Source organism: Salmo salar, chromosome ssa12 (genome assembly GCF_905237065.1).
Source record: "Salmo salar chromosome ssa12, Ssal_v3.1, whole genome shotgun sequence".
NCBI classification, from domain to species: Eukaryota; Metazoa; Chordata; class Actinopteri; order Salmoniformes; family Salmonidae; genus Salmo; species Salmo salar.
Window position 1 is genome coordinate 36,259,348 of NC_059453.1, and position 14,586 is coordinate 36,273,933.

The window sequence follows — 14,586 nt, forward strand, 5'->3', positions numbered from 1 at the left end:
CCATAGTCAATCAATCAATAATATAATTATTATTTTCGCAAAAATGTTTATTTTTAATGTAGAATCTGTAGAAGCTATGAGAATAGAAAGGTTCAATTCTTTTGTGAAGCATCACAGCACAGTTGAAAAATATATGGCAAATAGAAATCCGAAATGGATGATGTTGAGAGATAGATGGGAGGGGTTGAATGGAGCTGAAGGGTGGGACTAATAACATGATAACCAATGTAAAACATACGGGGTCTGTAAAATGTATGTAGGTTCAGAACTTTTGTGAAATAGTTACAAATAGAAATCAAACTGGATGGACATCAGAAATAGAAGGACTAAAACAAACAAAAAATAACTATTGTAAAATAGACTGTGTTTGTAAAATGTGTATAAGATGTATAAATTGAAGGTAAAAGCCGAAGTGTTTATTAGTTTACTCCAATTGGGGGATCGGTGGTAGGGTTTACGGGGAATAATAATAAAGGTATATTATTTTTAAAAGTATGTATGTCTATATAGGTATGTGTATGTATATATGTGTATGTATGCATGCGTGTATGGATATATATATTTACCCCAAAAATATATGGGGGATTGGAAATGATGCAGACAATTACATTGATGGAAGCAACATTCTTTCCGCAATATTAAGCTCATCGACCCCTTAAAAAAAAAAAAAAAAACATGAGTACCCAGTAAGCCAACCTGGTAGGCCTGAAATCAATCAAATTCAATCAAATGTGTTTATAAAACATTTTTTACATCACAAAGTGCTATACAGAAACCCAGCCTAAAACCCCAAACAGCAAGCAATGCAGCTGTAGAAGCACGGTGGCAAGGAAAAACTCCATAGAAAGGCAGGAACCTAGAAAGAAACCTAGAGAGGAACTAGGCTCTGAGGGGTGGCCAGTCCTCTTCTGGCTGTGCCGGGTTGAGATTATAACAGCACATGGCCAAGATGTTCAAACGTTCATAGATGACCAGCAGGGTCAAATAATAATAATAATCACAGTGGTTGTAGAGGTTGCAACAGGTCAACACCTCAGGAGTAAAGATCAGTTGGCTTTTATAGCCGAGCATTCAGAGTTAGAGACAGTTGGTGCGGAAGAGAGAGAGAGAGAGAGTCGAAAACAGCAGGGAGAGGGAGAGAGAGAGAATTAGAGGGAGCATACTTAGATTCACACAGGACACCGGATAAAACAGGAGAAATACTCCGGACATAGCAGACTGACCTTAGCCCCCCGACACATAAACATTTGCAGCATAAATACTGGAAGCTGAGACAGGAGAGATCAGGAGACACTGTGACCCCGTCCCACGATACACCCGGACAGGGCCAACCAGGCAGTATATAAGCATGGCCCCCACACCACTAGAGGGATATCTTCAACCACCAACTTACTAACCTGAGACAAGGCTGAGTATAACCCACAAAGATCTCCCCCACGGCACAAACCCGAGGGGGGCGCCAAACCCGGACAGGAAGATCATGTCTTTGACTCTACCCACTCAAATGACACACCCCTCCTAGGGACGGGATGGTAGAGCACCAGTAAGCCAGTGACTCATCCCCTGTAATAGGGTTAGAGGCAGAGAATCCCGGTGGACAGAGGGGAACTGACCAGGCAGAGACAGCAAGGGCATTTCGTTGCTCCAGTGCCTTTCTGTTCACCTTCACACCCCTGGGCCAGACTACACTCAATCATAGGACCTACTGAAGAGATGAGTCTTCAATAAAGACTTAAAGGTTGAGACCGAGTCTGCATCTCTCACATGGATAGGCAGACCATTCCATAAAAATGGAGCTCTATAGGGGAAAGCCCTGCCTCTAGGTGTTTTCTTAGAAATTGTAGGGACAATAAGGAGGCCTGCGTCTTGTAACCGAAGCGTACGTGTAGGTATGTCCGGCAGGACCAAATCGGAGAGAAAGGTAGGAGCAAGTTCATGAAATGCTTTGTAGGTTAGCAGTAAAACCACTAGCCTTAACAGGATGCCTGTGTAGAGAGGCTTGCACTCGAGTAAAATGATCACATTCTTTGGTTCTAGTCAAGATTCTAGCAGCCGTGTCTAGCGTTAACCTCTTGGCGTTCCTCTAGGATAGGGGGCGCTAAAGCGATTAAAAAAAATAATTCGTGCCCATTTTAAACGGCCTCCTACTCAAACTCAGAAGCTAGGATATGCATATAATTAATACTTGTGGATAGAAAACACCCTAAAGTTTCTAAAACTGTTTGAATGGTGTCTGTGAGTATAACAGAACTCATATGGCAGTCAAAACCCTGAGACAGATGGAAACAGGAAGTGGAATTCTGAATTGTGAACTCAACTTCATCACGTTGCCTATTAATCACACCGTGAGCTATGGTTCATTGAGCACTTCCTATTGCTTCCACTAGATGTCCCCAGTCTTCACAAATTGGTTTGAGCCTTCTACTGTTAAAACTGAATGACTGAGATGCTGTGGAACGTAATCACACGGAGAGGGCCATCACCATTATGACGCCGGCGCCCCTGGTTACCCTCCCCTTTCGAAACGTTTTGAAACACAATGCAATCGTCCCCCTCGAATCTTATTGGCTCTCTTGTTGAAAAACGCCCTGAAGATTTATGTTATACAACGTTTGACATGTTTGAACGAACCTAAATGGGAAAAAAATGCATTTTCTCGAAATGGCTGTCCCGTGGCCGACGGAAGTTTTGGAGCAGCCTTCAGACGCGCTAACAAGAACAAGCTCTTGGAACATAAAGGAGTCATTTTTTCGAACGAAAATACATTTGTTGTGGACCTGGGATTCCTGGAAGTGCTTTCTGATGAAGACAACCAAAGGTAAGGGATTATTGACAATAGTATACAAGACTAGATGTGATATGCGATTGTTCCAAGATGGCTAGCCTATTGCTATTGCTAGCCTATTGTTCTGAGTATCGCATCCCCTTTTATCGCAAAGTGTGATTACCCAGTAAAGTTATTTTTAAATCTGGCATTACAGGTGCTTTCAAGAGATATTCATCTATAAATCTTAGAATGACAATATTACATTTTAAAAATGTTTTCGAATAGTAATTTAGTAAATTGTAGCTCTATTTCATTGGATGCATTTGAGGGAAAATAGTTAGTCAACGTAAAATGCTGTTTTAATATATAAATATGAACTTTATCGAACAAAAGAATGCATGTATTGTGTAACATGATGTCCTAGGTGTGTCATCTGATGAAGATTGTCAAAGGTTAGTGCTGCATTTAGCTGTTTTTTGGTTATTTGTGATGCATGTGGTTGGTCGGAAAATGGCTATGTGGCTACTTTTATGATATAGTCCTCTAACATAATCTAATGTTTTGCTTTTGCTGTAAAGCCTTTTTGAAATCTGACAACGTGGTTCGATTCAGGAGAGGTGTATCTATAAAACGATATAATTTGAAAAAAAAAATGATTTTTTTTATTTTTATTTAATTTTGTTATGCTAATGGCGATATGATTTTTCGCTGGATTCGCCGCACAGGGGTTAACCTCTCTGGGGTATGTGGGACGGTAGCCAGTGAAATAGCAGAGCGCCAAATTCAAAACAACAAAAATCTCATAATTTCAATTTCTCACATATACAAGTATTATACACCATTTTAAAGATAAACTTCTCGTTAATCCAACCACAGTGTCCGATTTCAAAAAGGCTTTACGGCGAAAGCATACCATTAGATTATGTTAGGACAGCACCTAGACAAGAAAAACCACAGCCATTTTCCAAGCAAGGAGAGGCGTCACATAAACCAGAAATACAGCTAAAATTAATCACTAACCTTTGATGATCTTCATCAGATGGCACTCATAGGACTTCATGTTACACAATGCATGTATGTTTTGCTCGATAAAGTTCATATTCATATCCAAAAACCCCATTTTACATTGGCGTGTAATGTTCAGAAATGTTTTGCCTCCAAAACATCCGGCGAATGAACACATCAATTTACAGAAATACTCATCATAAACGTTGATAAAATATACAACTGTTACGCATAGAATTAAATAAAAACTTTTCCTTAATGCAACCGCTGTGCCAGATTTCAAAAAAGCTTTACGGCGAAAGCACACTTTGCAATAATCTGAGTACAGTGCTCAGTCACCAAAACAAGCCATACAGATACCCACCATGTTGTGGAGTCAACAAAAGTCAGAAATAGCATTATAAATATTCACTTACATTTGATGATCTTCATCGGAATGCACTCCCAGGAATCCCAGTTCCACAATAAATGTTCGTTGTGTTTCGATAAACTCCATATTTATGTCAAAATACCTCCTTTTTGTTCGCACGTTCAGTTCACTATTCCAAATGCAGAAGGCGCATGCACTAAGTCCGGACGAAAAGTTTAAAAAAAAATGCATTACAGTTTGTAGAAACATGTCAAACGATGTATAGAATCAATCTTTAGGATGTTTTATCATAAATCTTCAATAAAATTCCAACCGGACAATTCCTTTGTCTTCAGGAATGAAAAGGAACTCAGCTTGCTCACACGGCCGCACGCATGACTGAGCTCATGACATTTTTCCAGACACCTGATTCCAATAGCTCTTATTCTCTCCCCATTCACAGTAGAAGCCTGAAACAACATTCTAAAGACTGTTGACATCTAGTGGAAGCCTTAGGAAGTGCAATATGACCCCACAGACACTGTATATTGGATAGGCAATCACTTGTAAAACGACAAACCTCAGATTTCACACTTCCTGATTGGATTTTTCTCAGGTTTTCGCTTGCCATATGAGATCTGTTATACTCACAGACATCATTCAATCCGTTTTAGAAACTTCAGAGTGTTTTCAATCCAAATCTACTAATAATATGCATATCCTAGCTTCTGGGCCTGAGTAGCAGGCAGTTTACTCTGGGAACGCTTTTCATCACGACGTGAAAATACTGCCCCCTACCCCAAAGAAGTTAACCTGTTATGGCTAGGGGGCAGTATTTTCACGGCTGGATAAAAAACATACCCGATTTAATCTGGTTACCACTCCTACCCAGTAACTAGAATATGCATATACTTATTACATATGGATAGAAAACACCCTAAAGTTTCTAAAACTGTTTGAATGGTGTCTGTGAGTATAACAGAACTCAAATGGCAGGTCAAAACCTGAGAGATTCCTTTACAGGAAGTGGCCTGTCTGACCATTTCTTGAACTTCTTTTCCATCTCTATCTTTTACTAAGGATCTCTGCTCTAACGTGACACTTCCTACGTCGTCCATAGGCGCTCAGAGCCCGGGAAAAAACAGAATGTCGTCATCCCAGCCCCAGGCTGAAACACATTATCGCCTTTCTCAAGTGGCCGATCAAGGGACTCTGGGCTTAGGCGCGTGACCCGACCGCCCCCGCCTTTGTGATTTTTTCCTCTGTTTGCCGAAAAGGAGATTCCCTGTCGGAATATTATCGCTTTTCTACGAGAAAAATGGCGTAAAAATTGATTTTAAACAGCGGTTGACATGCTTCGAAGTACGGTAATCGAATATTTAGAATTTTTTTTTGTCACGAATTGCGCCATGCGCGCGACCCTTCTTTACCATTTCGGATAGTGTCTGGAACGCACGAACAAAACGCCGCTATTCGGATATAACGATGGATTATTTTGGACCAAACCAACATTTGTTATTGAAGTAGCAGTCCTGGGAGTGCATTCTGACGAAGACAACAAAAGGTAATGAAACTTTTATAGTAGTAAAGCTGATATTGGTGAGTGCTAAACTTGCCGGGTGTCTAAATAGCTAGCCCGTGATGCCTGGGCTATGTACTTAGAATATTGCAAAATGTGCTTTCACCAAAAAGCTATTTTAAAATCGGACATATCGAGTGCATAGAGGAGGTCTGTATCTATAATTCTTAAAATAATTGTTATGCTTTTTGTGAACGTTTATCGTGAGTAATTTAGTAAAATGTTAGCGAATGCCCCGGAAGTTTGCGGGGGGGTATGCTAGTTCTGAACGTCACATGCTAATGTAAAAAGCTGGTTTTTGATATAAATATGAACTTGATTGAACAAAACATGCATGTATTGTATAACATAATGTCCTAGGGTTGTCATCTGATGAAGATCATAAAAGGTTAGTGCTGCATTTAGCTGTCTTCTGGGTTTTTGTGACATTATATGCTAGCTTGAAAAATGGGTGTCTGATTATTTCTGGCTTGGTACTCTGCTGACATAATCTAATGTTGTGCTTTCGTTGTAAAGCCTTTTTGAAATCGGACAGTGTGGTTAGATAAAGGAGAGTCTTATCTTTAAAATGCTGTGAAATATTTATATGTTTGAAAAATTGAAGTTTTTGTATTTTAGAGGAGTTTGTATTTCGCGCCACGCCCATCATTGGATATTGGAGCAGGTATTCCGCTAGCGGAACGTCTAGATGTAAGAGGTTAACCTCTATGGGCTAGGTGGGACGTGACCGTCCCACTCTATTCAACAGCCAGTGGAATCGCATGGCGCGAAATACAAATACCTCAAAAATGCTATAACTTCAATTTCTCAAACATGACTATTTTACACCATTTTAAAGACAAGACTCTCGTTAATCTAACCACACTGTCCGATTTCAAAAAGGCTTTACAGCGAAAGCAAAACATTAGATTATGTCAGGAGAGTACCCTGCCAAAAATAATCACACAGACATTTTCAAAGCAAGCATATATGTCACAAAAACCAAAACCACAGCTAAATGCAGCACAAACCTTTGATGATCTTCATCAGATGACATTCCTAGGACATTATGTTATACAATACATGCATGTTTTGTTCAATCAAGTTCATATTTATATCAAAAACCAGCTTTTTACATTAGCATGTGATGTTCAGAACTAGCATACCCACCGAAAACTTCCGGTGAATTTACTAAATTACTCATGATAAACATTGACCAAATACATAGCAATTATTTTAAGAATTATAGATACTGAACTCCTTTATGCAAACGCCATGTCAGATTTTAAAATAGCTTTTCGGCGAAAGCACATTTTGCAATATTCTGAGTACATAGCTCGGCCATCACAGGCTAGATAATTTGACACCCACCAAGTTTGGGGCTCACTAAACTCAGAATTACTATTAGAAAAATTGGATTACCTTTGCTGTTCTTCGTCAGAATGCACTCCCAGGACTTCTACTTCAACAACAAATGTTGTTTTGGTTCCAAATAATCCATAGTTATATCCAAGGTCACTATCCGAAGGGTAACGCGCGAGCGTATTTCGTGACAAAAAAACTTGAAATATTCCATTGCCGTACTTAGAAGCATGTCAAACGCTGTTTAAAATCTTTTTTTATGCTATTTTTCTCGTAAAATAGTGATAATATTCCAACCGGGAAACGTTGCATTCATTCAAAGGCTGAAAGAAAAAAAATGGAGAAGTCTCGTGAATGCGCATCTCAGTCTCACTGTCCCCAGGCTGACCACTTACAAACTCTGCTGCTGTACTTTGCCCAGAGACAGCAGACACCCCATTCCACTTTCTGGCGGCTTTAGAGAGCCAATGGAAGCCTTAGAAAGTGTCACATTACAGCACAGATGCTGTATTTTAGATAGAGATGCAACAGAAGGACAACAAATTGTCAGACAAAACAGAGATGCTAGTTCTAGATTGCAAGAAACAAAGAGATCTTCTGTTGGATCTGACAATTCATCTGCATGGTTGTACAGTCATCTTAAATGAAACTGTGAAGGACCTGGGCGTTACTCTGGACCCTGATCTCTCTTTTGATGAACATATCAAGAATATTTCAAGGATAGCTTTTTTCTATCTTCGTAACATTGCACAAATCAGAAACTTTCTGTCCAAAATGATGCAGATAAATTAAGCCATGCTTTTGTCACTTATAGATTAGACTACTGCAAAGCTCTACTTTCCAGCTACCTGGACAAAGCACTAAATACATTTCAGTTAACATTATGTTTCCGAATGACATCACCAAGAGGTAAAATATGTAGTGAAACACTAGTGGTCCTATAACGGAACCTTGAGGAACACCGAAGCTTGCAGTTGATTTGTCAGAGGAAAAACCATCCACAGAGACAAACTGTTATCTTTCCGACAGGAAAATATCTAAACTAGGCCAGAACTTGTCCTTGTAGACCAATTTGGGTTTCCAATCTCTCCAAAAGAATGTGGTGATCGATAATGGCAAAAGCAGCACTAAGTCTAATACCAGACTGAAGCGTTTCATATACATTGTTTGTCTTCAGGAAGGCAGTGAGTTGCTGCGCAACAGCATTTTCTAATATTTCTGAGAGGAATGGGAGATTCGATATAAATCCACACATGATGCAATCTCTATTGCACTCCTCACTCCCATTTCCCTACCTGGACAAAAAGTACACCTATGTGAATGCACTAATGGGAGACTCGATTTAGTTGGAATAGGGTCCAGTATGCAGGTTGAAGGTTTAGAGGCCATTACTATTTTCATGAATATGTCAAGAGATATATACGATTAAAAAACTTGAGTGTCTCCCTTGATCCTAGGTCCTGGCAGTGTTGTGCAGACTCAGGACAACTGAGCTTTGGACAATTACGCCTAGCCTGAAGCATGATATTTTGAAATGTCGTTTTGCATATCGATGTGGAAAGAATCCATCTCGATCATAACAGTCTTATGTGAAAGACCTTATAGTTTTGTGGTCTTTAATGTAATTAATTAAGGCTCTGGCCGCAGAGTGCTGTGGTCTTCAAAGGCCCATTATATGCTAGTGTATTACCCTGTTAAAACATGTATTTAGAACTATGGTTTAAACAATAATAATATGTGGATATATATTTTGTATACGTTGTATACATTTAATCAGATTTGTTTATTTTCATAAGCTCTAGGTTTTACTACAGCTGTTGGGCCTATGTTGGTTAACTTATTATATACTGTTATATAAAATATGTTGGGACAGTTTCTGTTCACGTGCAGGGTGCGTGCTCGGTTTGGACAAATCAAGATGGACTATGGGTGGTGTGCAAAGGGCCTCAAATGGTTTTTTCCATTGTTGCTGAGGAGAGAATGAGAAAAGATGGGGAGAGATGCTCTTGTGAAGCAAGAAAACATTTTGTGTACTAAAAATAGTTTTTTTTACCCAAACTGGGTATAACAAAAGAAGACTCAGGGGCCTGATCACTGACAACAGCCTATAGGGAGGAGGTCAGAGACCTGGCGGTGTGGTGCCAGGATAACAACCTCTCCCTCAACATGATCAAGACGAAGGTGATGATTGTTTACTAGAGGAAAAGGAGGACTGAGCACGCCCCAACTCTCATCGACGGGGCAGTAGCGGAGCAGGTTGAGAGCTTCAAGATCCTTGGTGTCCACATCACCGACTATCATGGTCCAAACACACCAAGACAGTTGTGAAGATGGCCCTACAACACCTATTTCCCCCTCAGGAGACTGAAAAGATTTGGCATGGGTCCTCAGATCCTCAAAAAGGTCTACAGCTGCACCAGCAAGAGCACCCTGACTGGTTGCATCACCTCCTGGTATGGCAACTGCTCGGCCTCCGACCACAAGTTACTACAGAGCGTTAGGTTCAAATTTTTCAGAGCAAATAACTCACGAACACTAGAGAGGATTAACCAAGTTTAATTCTTCTCAAAGGGTCGTTACAGCTGTAATTCAGACAAAAACATGTTCTCACCATCACAAGTATATATACTCCACTCTCAACTTGCTATCCAAGCTCCAAGTCACAAATGCAGTTGAAATTACTAGGAAACCATAATATTGACCAGAAATTTGCCTGGAGGGAGGTCATACACTTCAGGCTGTGCATGACTGCCGTTATCGCCTTATCTGTAATGTCATCTTGTTTGTTATTCGGCTGTGAGAGGTGTGGATGGATGGGGCAGGTACAGTAGCTGCAGAAAGAGTATAAAACAGGGCTGCAGAGGGCAGAGAGACACCACACTACTACTGAAGACCAGAAGACATCATCCAGATAAACAGCCATCAATCAGACAGCATCGTCCAACTGTAAGAGATATGTTTGTTTTCACTGAGAATCTTCTTTGCAAAGGTGTATAAGAGTGGGCAGGTGTATACAAGTGGACAGGTAGGAATGGATGGAGAGATGTAGGTGGACATGTGTATAATGTAACACGGTCGACCTGGGATCCATACTAACTTGCTGATCTTTCATTTGGTAGTGTAAAAGGACCCACTGTGTGTCTTGTGTGTGTTAACATATTGTGCTCTATGTGCTTTAGTAAAGGATGAAGATCCAGAGTATGTTACTGCTGTTCGCTCTAGTGGGTGTCCTGTTAGCAAGCTCCCTCAATGAAGATAACTCTGAGGAAGGTATGTCTTGTTTGTGAATGTGTACTACTTTACTGCCCGGATTTAATCTGATAGAATTTAGTTAAATGGAAAATCTTTCTTCCTCAGCTCTCCTGCAGGAGGATGATCTAAAAAGTGGAAAGGCTGCATTTTTGGCAAAGTTGGCTGCTCTGAAGACCAGCGCCTCTGAAGATGAAGCACCATGTGAGCTATCTATCTATCTATCTATCTATCTATCTATCTATCTATCTATCTATCTATCTATCTATCTATCTATCTATCTATCTATCTATCTATCTATCTATCTATCGGTCTGTCTGTCTTTCTGAGCAACAGTAAAGTCACAACGGGAGGTTAGCAGAGGGTGGTAGGGAAAGAGGAGGGAGCAACATGGCTAACTCCATCTCTACTGTTTATTAGCATCATGTTTCATAGAGGCAAATTCTTTTTAAAATGGTAGTCAAATACTGGCCTAAAAACAATAGATTTAAAAGGTAGTCAATGGTAAATGGGATATTTATTCAACATGTCGTAGTCATTTTTACATTTTTACCTTTTTAAATATGTATTTTCTATAAAGCATGGTTTGATTTGATTTGAGACGCTTGTTGAAGGCCACCCGAAATGTTTGACCCGAGTTAATCAATTTAAAGGCAATGCTACCAAATACTAATTGAGTGTATGTAAACTTCTGACATACTGGGAATGTGATAGAAGAAATAAAATATGAAATAAATCATTCTCTCTACTATTATTCTGACATTTCACATTCTTAAAATAAAGTGGTGATCCAAACTGACCTAAAACAGGGACTATTTACTGGGATTAAGTGTCAGGAATTGTGAAAACTGAGTTTAAATGTATTTGCCTGAGGTGTATGTAAACTTCCGACTTCAACTGTTTATATATATATATATATATATATATATATATATATATATATATATATATATATATATATATATATATATAGCAACCACCTCTGAGCATATTCTCAGATGTATACAGGTGGACAGGAGTGTATACAGGTGGACAGGTGTGTATGGCTGGACTGATTGTTGCATACAAGAGTATATTGGTGGACAACTGTATAATGTGACATGAACATCATGCATGCCAAAGAGAAGTTAATAAAAAGGGTGAAGGCTAATTCCATGTCTCCTGTTAATTAGCATCATGGTTCCATCATCATCATCATCATCATCATCATCATCATCATCATCATCACCATGGATGATGAGGTACCACGGACGATTCTTTCCTGGTCTCCATATGGAATCAACATAACTAACATTGCCCTACATGCATTCATCCATTCATGATGGCAATGTTGTATTGTGATCCTCCAATAAAATAGTCCTTTCACACATACATGTCTAGCAGTGTTTTTCATTCAATGTTAACATGACCATACAATTTGGGTTGAGGTCGGGTGATTATGGAGGCCAGGTCATCTGATGCAGCACTCCATCACTCTCCTTTGTCAAATAGCCCTTACCCAGCCCGGAGGTGGGTTTTGGGTAATTGTCCTGTTGAAAAACAAATGACAGTCCCACTAACCGCAAACCAGATGGGATGGTATGTCACTGCAGAATGCTGTGGTAGCCATGCTGGTTATGTGTACCTTGAATTCTAAATAAATCACTGTCAGTGTCACCAGCAAAGCACCATCACACCTCCTCCATACTTTACATTTGTGTATTTTTTTTATTTAACCAGGCAAGTCAGTTAAGAACAAATTCTTATTTACAATGACGGCCTACACTGGCCAAACCCAGACGATGCTGGGCCAATTGTGTGCCGCCCTATGGAACTCCTAATCACAGCTTGGTTGTGATACGCCCTGGAATCGAACCAGGGTGTCTGTAGTGACACCTCTAGCACTGAGATGCAGTGCCTTAGACCGCAGCGCCACTCGGGTGGGAACAACACATGCGGAGATCATCCGTTCACCTACTCTGCGTCTCACAAAGATACGGAGGATGGAACTAAAACTCTCAAATTTGGACTCATCTGACCAAAGGACAGATTTACACTGGTCTAATGTCCATTGCTCGTATTTCCTGGCCCAAGCAAGTCTCTTCTTATTGGTGTCCTTTAGTAGTGTTTTCTTTTGCAGCATTTTGATCATGAATGCCTAATTCACACATTATCCTCTGAACAGTTAATGTTGAGATGTGTCTGTTACTTGAACTCTGTGAAGCATTTATTTGGGCTGCAATTTCTGAGGCCGGTAACTCTAATGAACTTATCCTCTGCAGTAGAGGTAACTCTGGGTCTGCCTTTCCTCTAGTGGCGACTGCACTTGCAGAAACGTTAAATGTTCTTGACATTTTCCGCATTGACTGACCAGAAATTCCACAAATGAACTGTTAACAAGGCGTACCTGTTAATTGAAATGCATTCCTCCTGAAGCTGGTTGAGAGAAAGCCAAGGGTGTGCAAAGCTGTCATCAAGGCAAAGGGTGGCTTAGAAGAATCTCACATTTAAAATATATTTTGATTTGTTTAACACTTTGGTTACTACATGATTACATATGTAATGGGATGGCAGGTAGCCTACTGGGTAGAGTGTTGGACTAGTAAACGATAGGTTGCAAGATCGAATCCCTGAGCTGACAAGGTAAAAATCTGTTGTTCTTCCCCTGAACGAGGCAGTTTACCCACTGTTCCTAGGCCGTCATTGAAAGTAAGAATTTGTTCTTAACTTACTTGCCTACTTAAATAAAGGTAAAATTAATGTGTGATTTCATAGTTTTTATGTCTTCACTACTATTTTACAATCTAGAAAATAGCAAAAATTAAGAAAAACCCTTGAATGAGTAGGTGTGTCCAAACGTTTGACTGGTACTGTATACATATTTTATAGTAATTCAATTGCTGAGAGATTATGTTTTACAAGTAATACTTATTGGCACCCCTATTTTCAATAATGAAACTGAGCCTTTTTCTAAAATGTAGGAAAATGCAATTGGCTCAGAACAGGGCAGCATGACTGGCCCTTGGATGAAGATATAGTGGTGTGGGGGCTGTGCTTTTGCAAACTGGGTGGGGTTATATCCTGCCTGTTTGGTCCTGTCTGGGGGTATTGTCGGACGGGGCCACAGTGTCTCCCGACCCCTCATGTCTCAGTCTCCAGTATTTATTCTGCAATAGTTTGTGTTGGGGGGCTAGGGTCAGTCTGTTATATCTGGAGTATTTCTCCTGTCTTATCTGGTGTCCTGTGTGCATTTAATTATGCTCTCTCTAATTCTCTCTTTCTTTCTCTCGGTGGACCTGAGCCCTAGGACCATGCCTCAGGACTACCTGTGGACAACTGCGAAACATACAGAATGCTGCAATACGGGTACTGACCAAGACCAGACGGAGAGCACACATTAAATCGACTTTAAAGTCTCTGCACTGGCTGCCTGTGAGTTTTAGATTACATTTTTAACTATTCTATTCGTTTTTAAATGAATCCACAATTGTTCATGTCAAACATGCGTTTGAGTTTTGTACCCAGTAGGTCCTGCAGGTCATCTGGAACTGGCCTTTTAACTATCCCAAAGCCTAGGACCAAGAGGCACAGAGAGGCAGCCTTTAGTTACTATGCCCCCAGCCTATGGAATAGCCAGCAAGAGAACCCGAGGGGTGCTGAAACTGTGTGCATTTTAAAAGAGATCTTGAAACACACCTTTGTAGCTTTGCATTTCATTAGGGTGCTTTTTTAGTCTCAGTTTTATTGTTATTCTTTATTTTTTGATCCTCTTATGTATGTTTTGTAAGTATTTTTGTTTTCATTTTCATTGTTTTTATTTGTTATTTTTTCTGTGAATTGCGTTGCATTCATGTCTGAAATGTGCGATATAAATCAAGCTTGATTTGATTTGATTAGACACATCCAGATACTCATCCAGATTACTTTTTTAGGGATGGGAGAGATTCCCAGAATCCCAAAAGATCTCCTGCTCCGGCTACAACCTAGTTCTTCTCTCCTGCGACTGACTTCCCTACCACCAGTTACGCACCCCCTTACAGAATCCCACACCGCCATATGGAGTCAGCAGGAGGAGCGCGTCCAGGAGCAAGCGGAAATGATCCACCATCTCGGCGCCGCCATGGACTGCGTTGTCCAAACCATGGACCGCTGGGAGAGACAGGGAGTTCCTCCAGCACTTCCCCCAGCACAACCAGGGCCTGCACTACTCGCCTCCCCTCCACCCGGTCCAAGTGGGATTCGTCTCGCCCTTCCCCGGGAGTACTATGGGATGGCTGCACGCTGCCAGGGTTTCCTATTGCAGCTAGAGCTCTACCT

The 14,586-nt window shown here is 40.5% G+C and overlaps 1 long non-coding RNA gene across 1 annotated transcript; it reads left to right on the forward strand.

Moving 5' to 3' along the window:
- The first annotated feature begins 9,734 nt into the window (after positions 1 to 9,734).
- On the forward strand, positions 9,735 to 11,659 carry LOC123725628 (uncharacterized). Its single transcript, XR_006758166.1, has 4 exons — positions 9,735 to 9,987; positions 10,221 to 10,311; positions 10,399 to 10,494; positions 11,463 to 11,659. It is a non-coding gene; the product is annotated as an uncharacterized lncRNA (long non-coding RNA).
- The last annotated feature ends 2,927 nt before the right edge of the window (positions 11,660 to 14,586 follow it).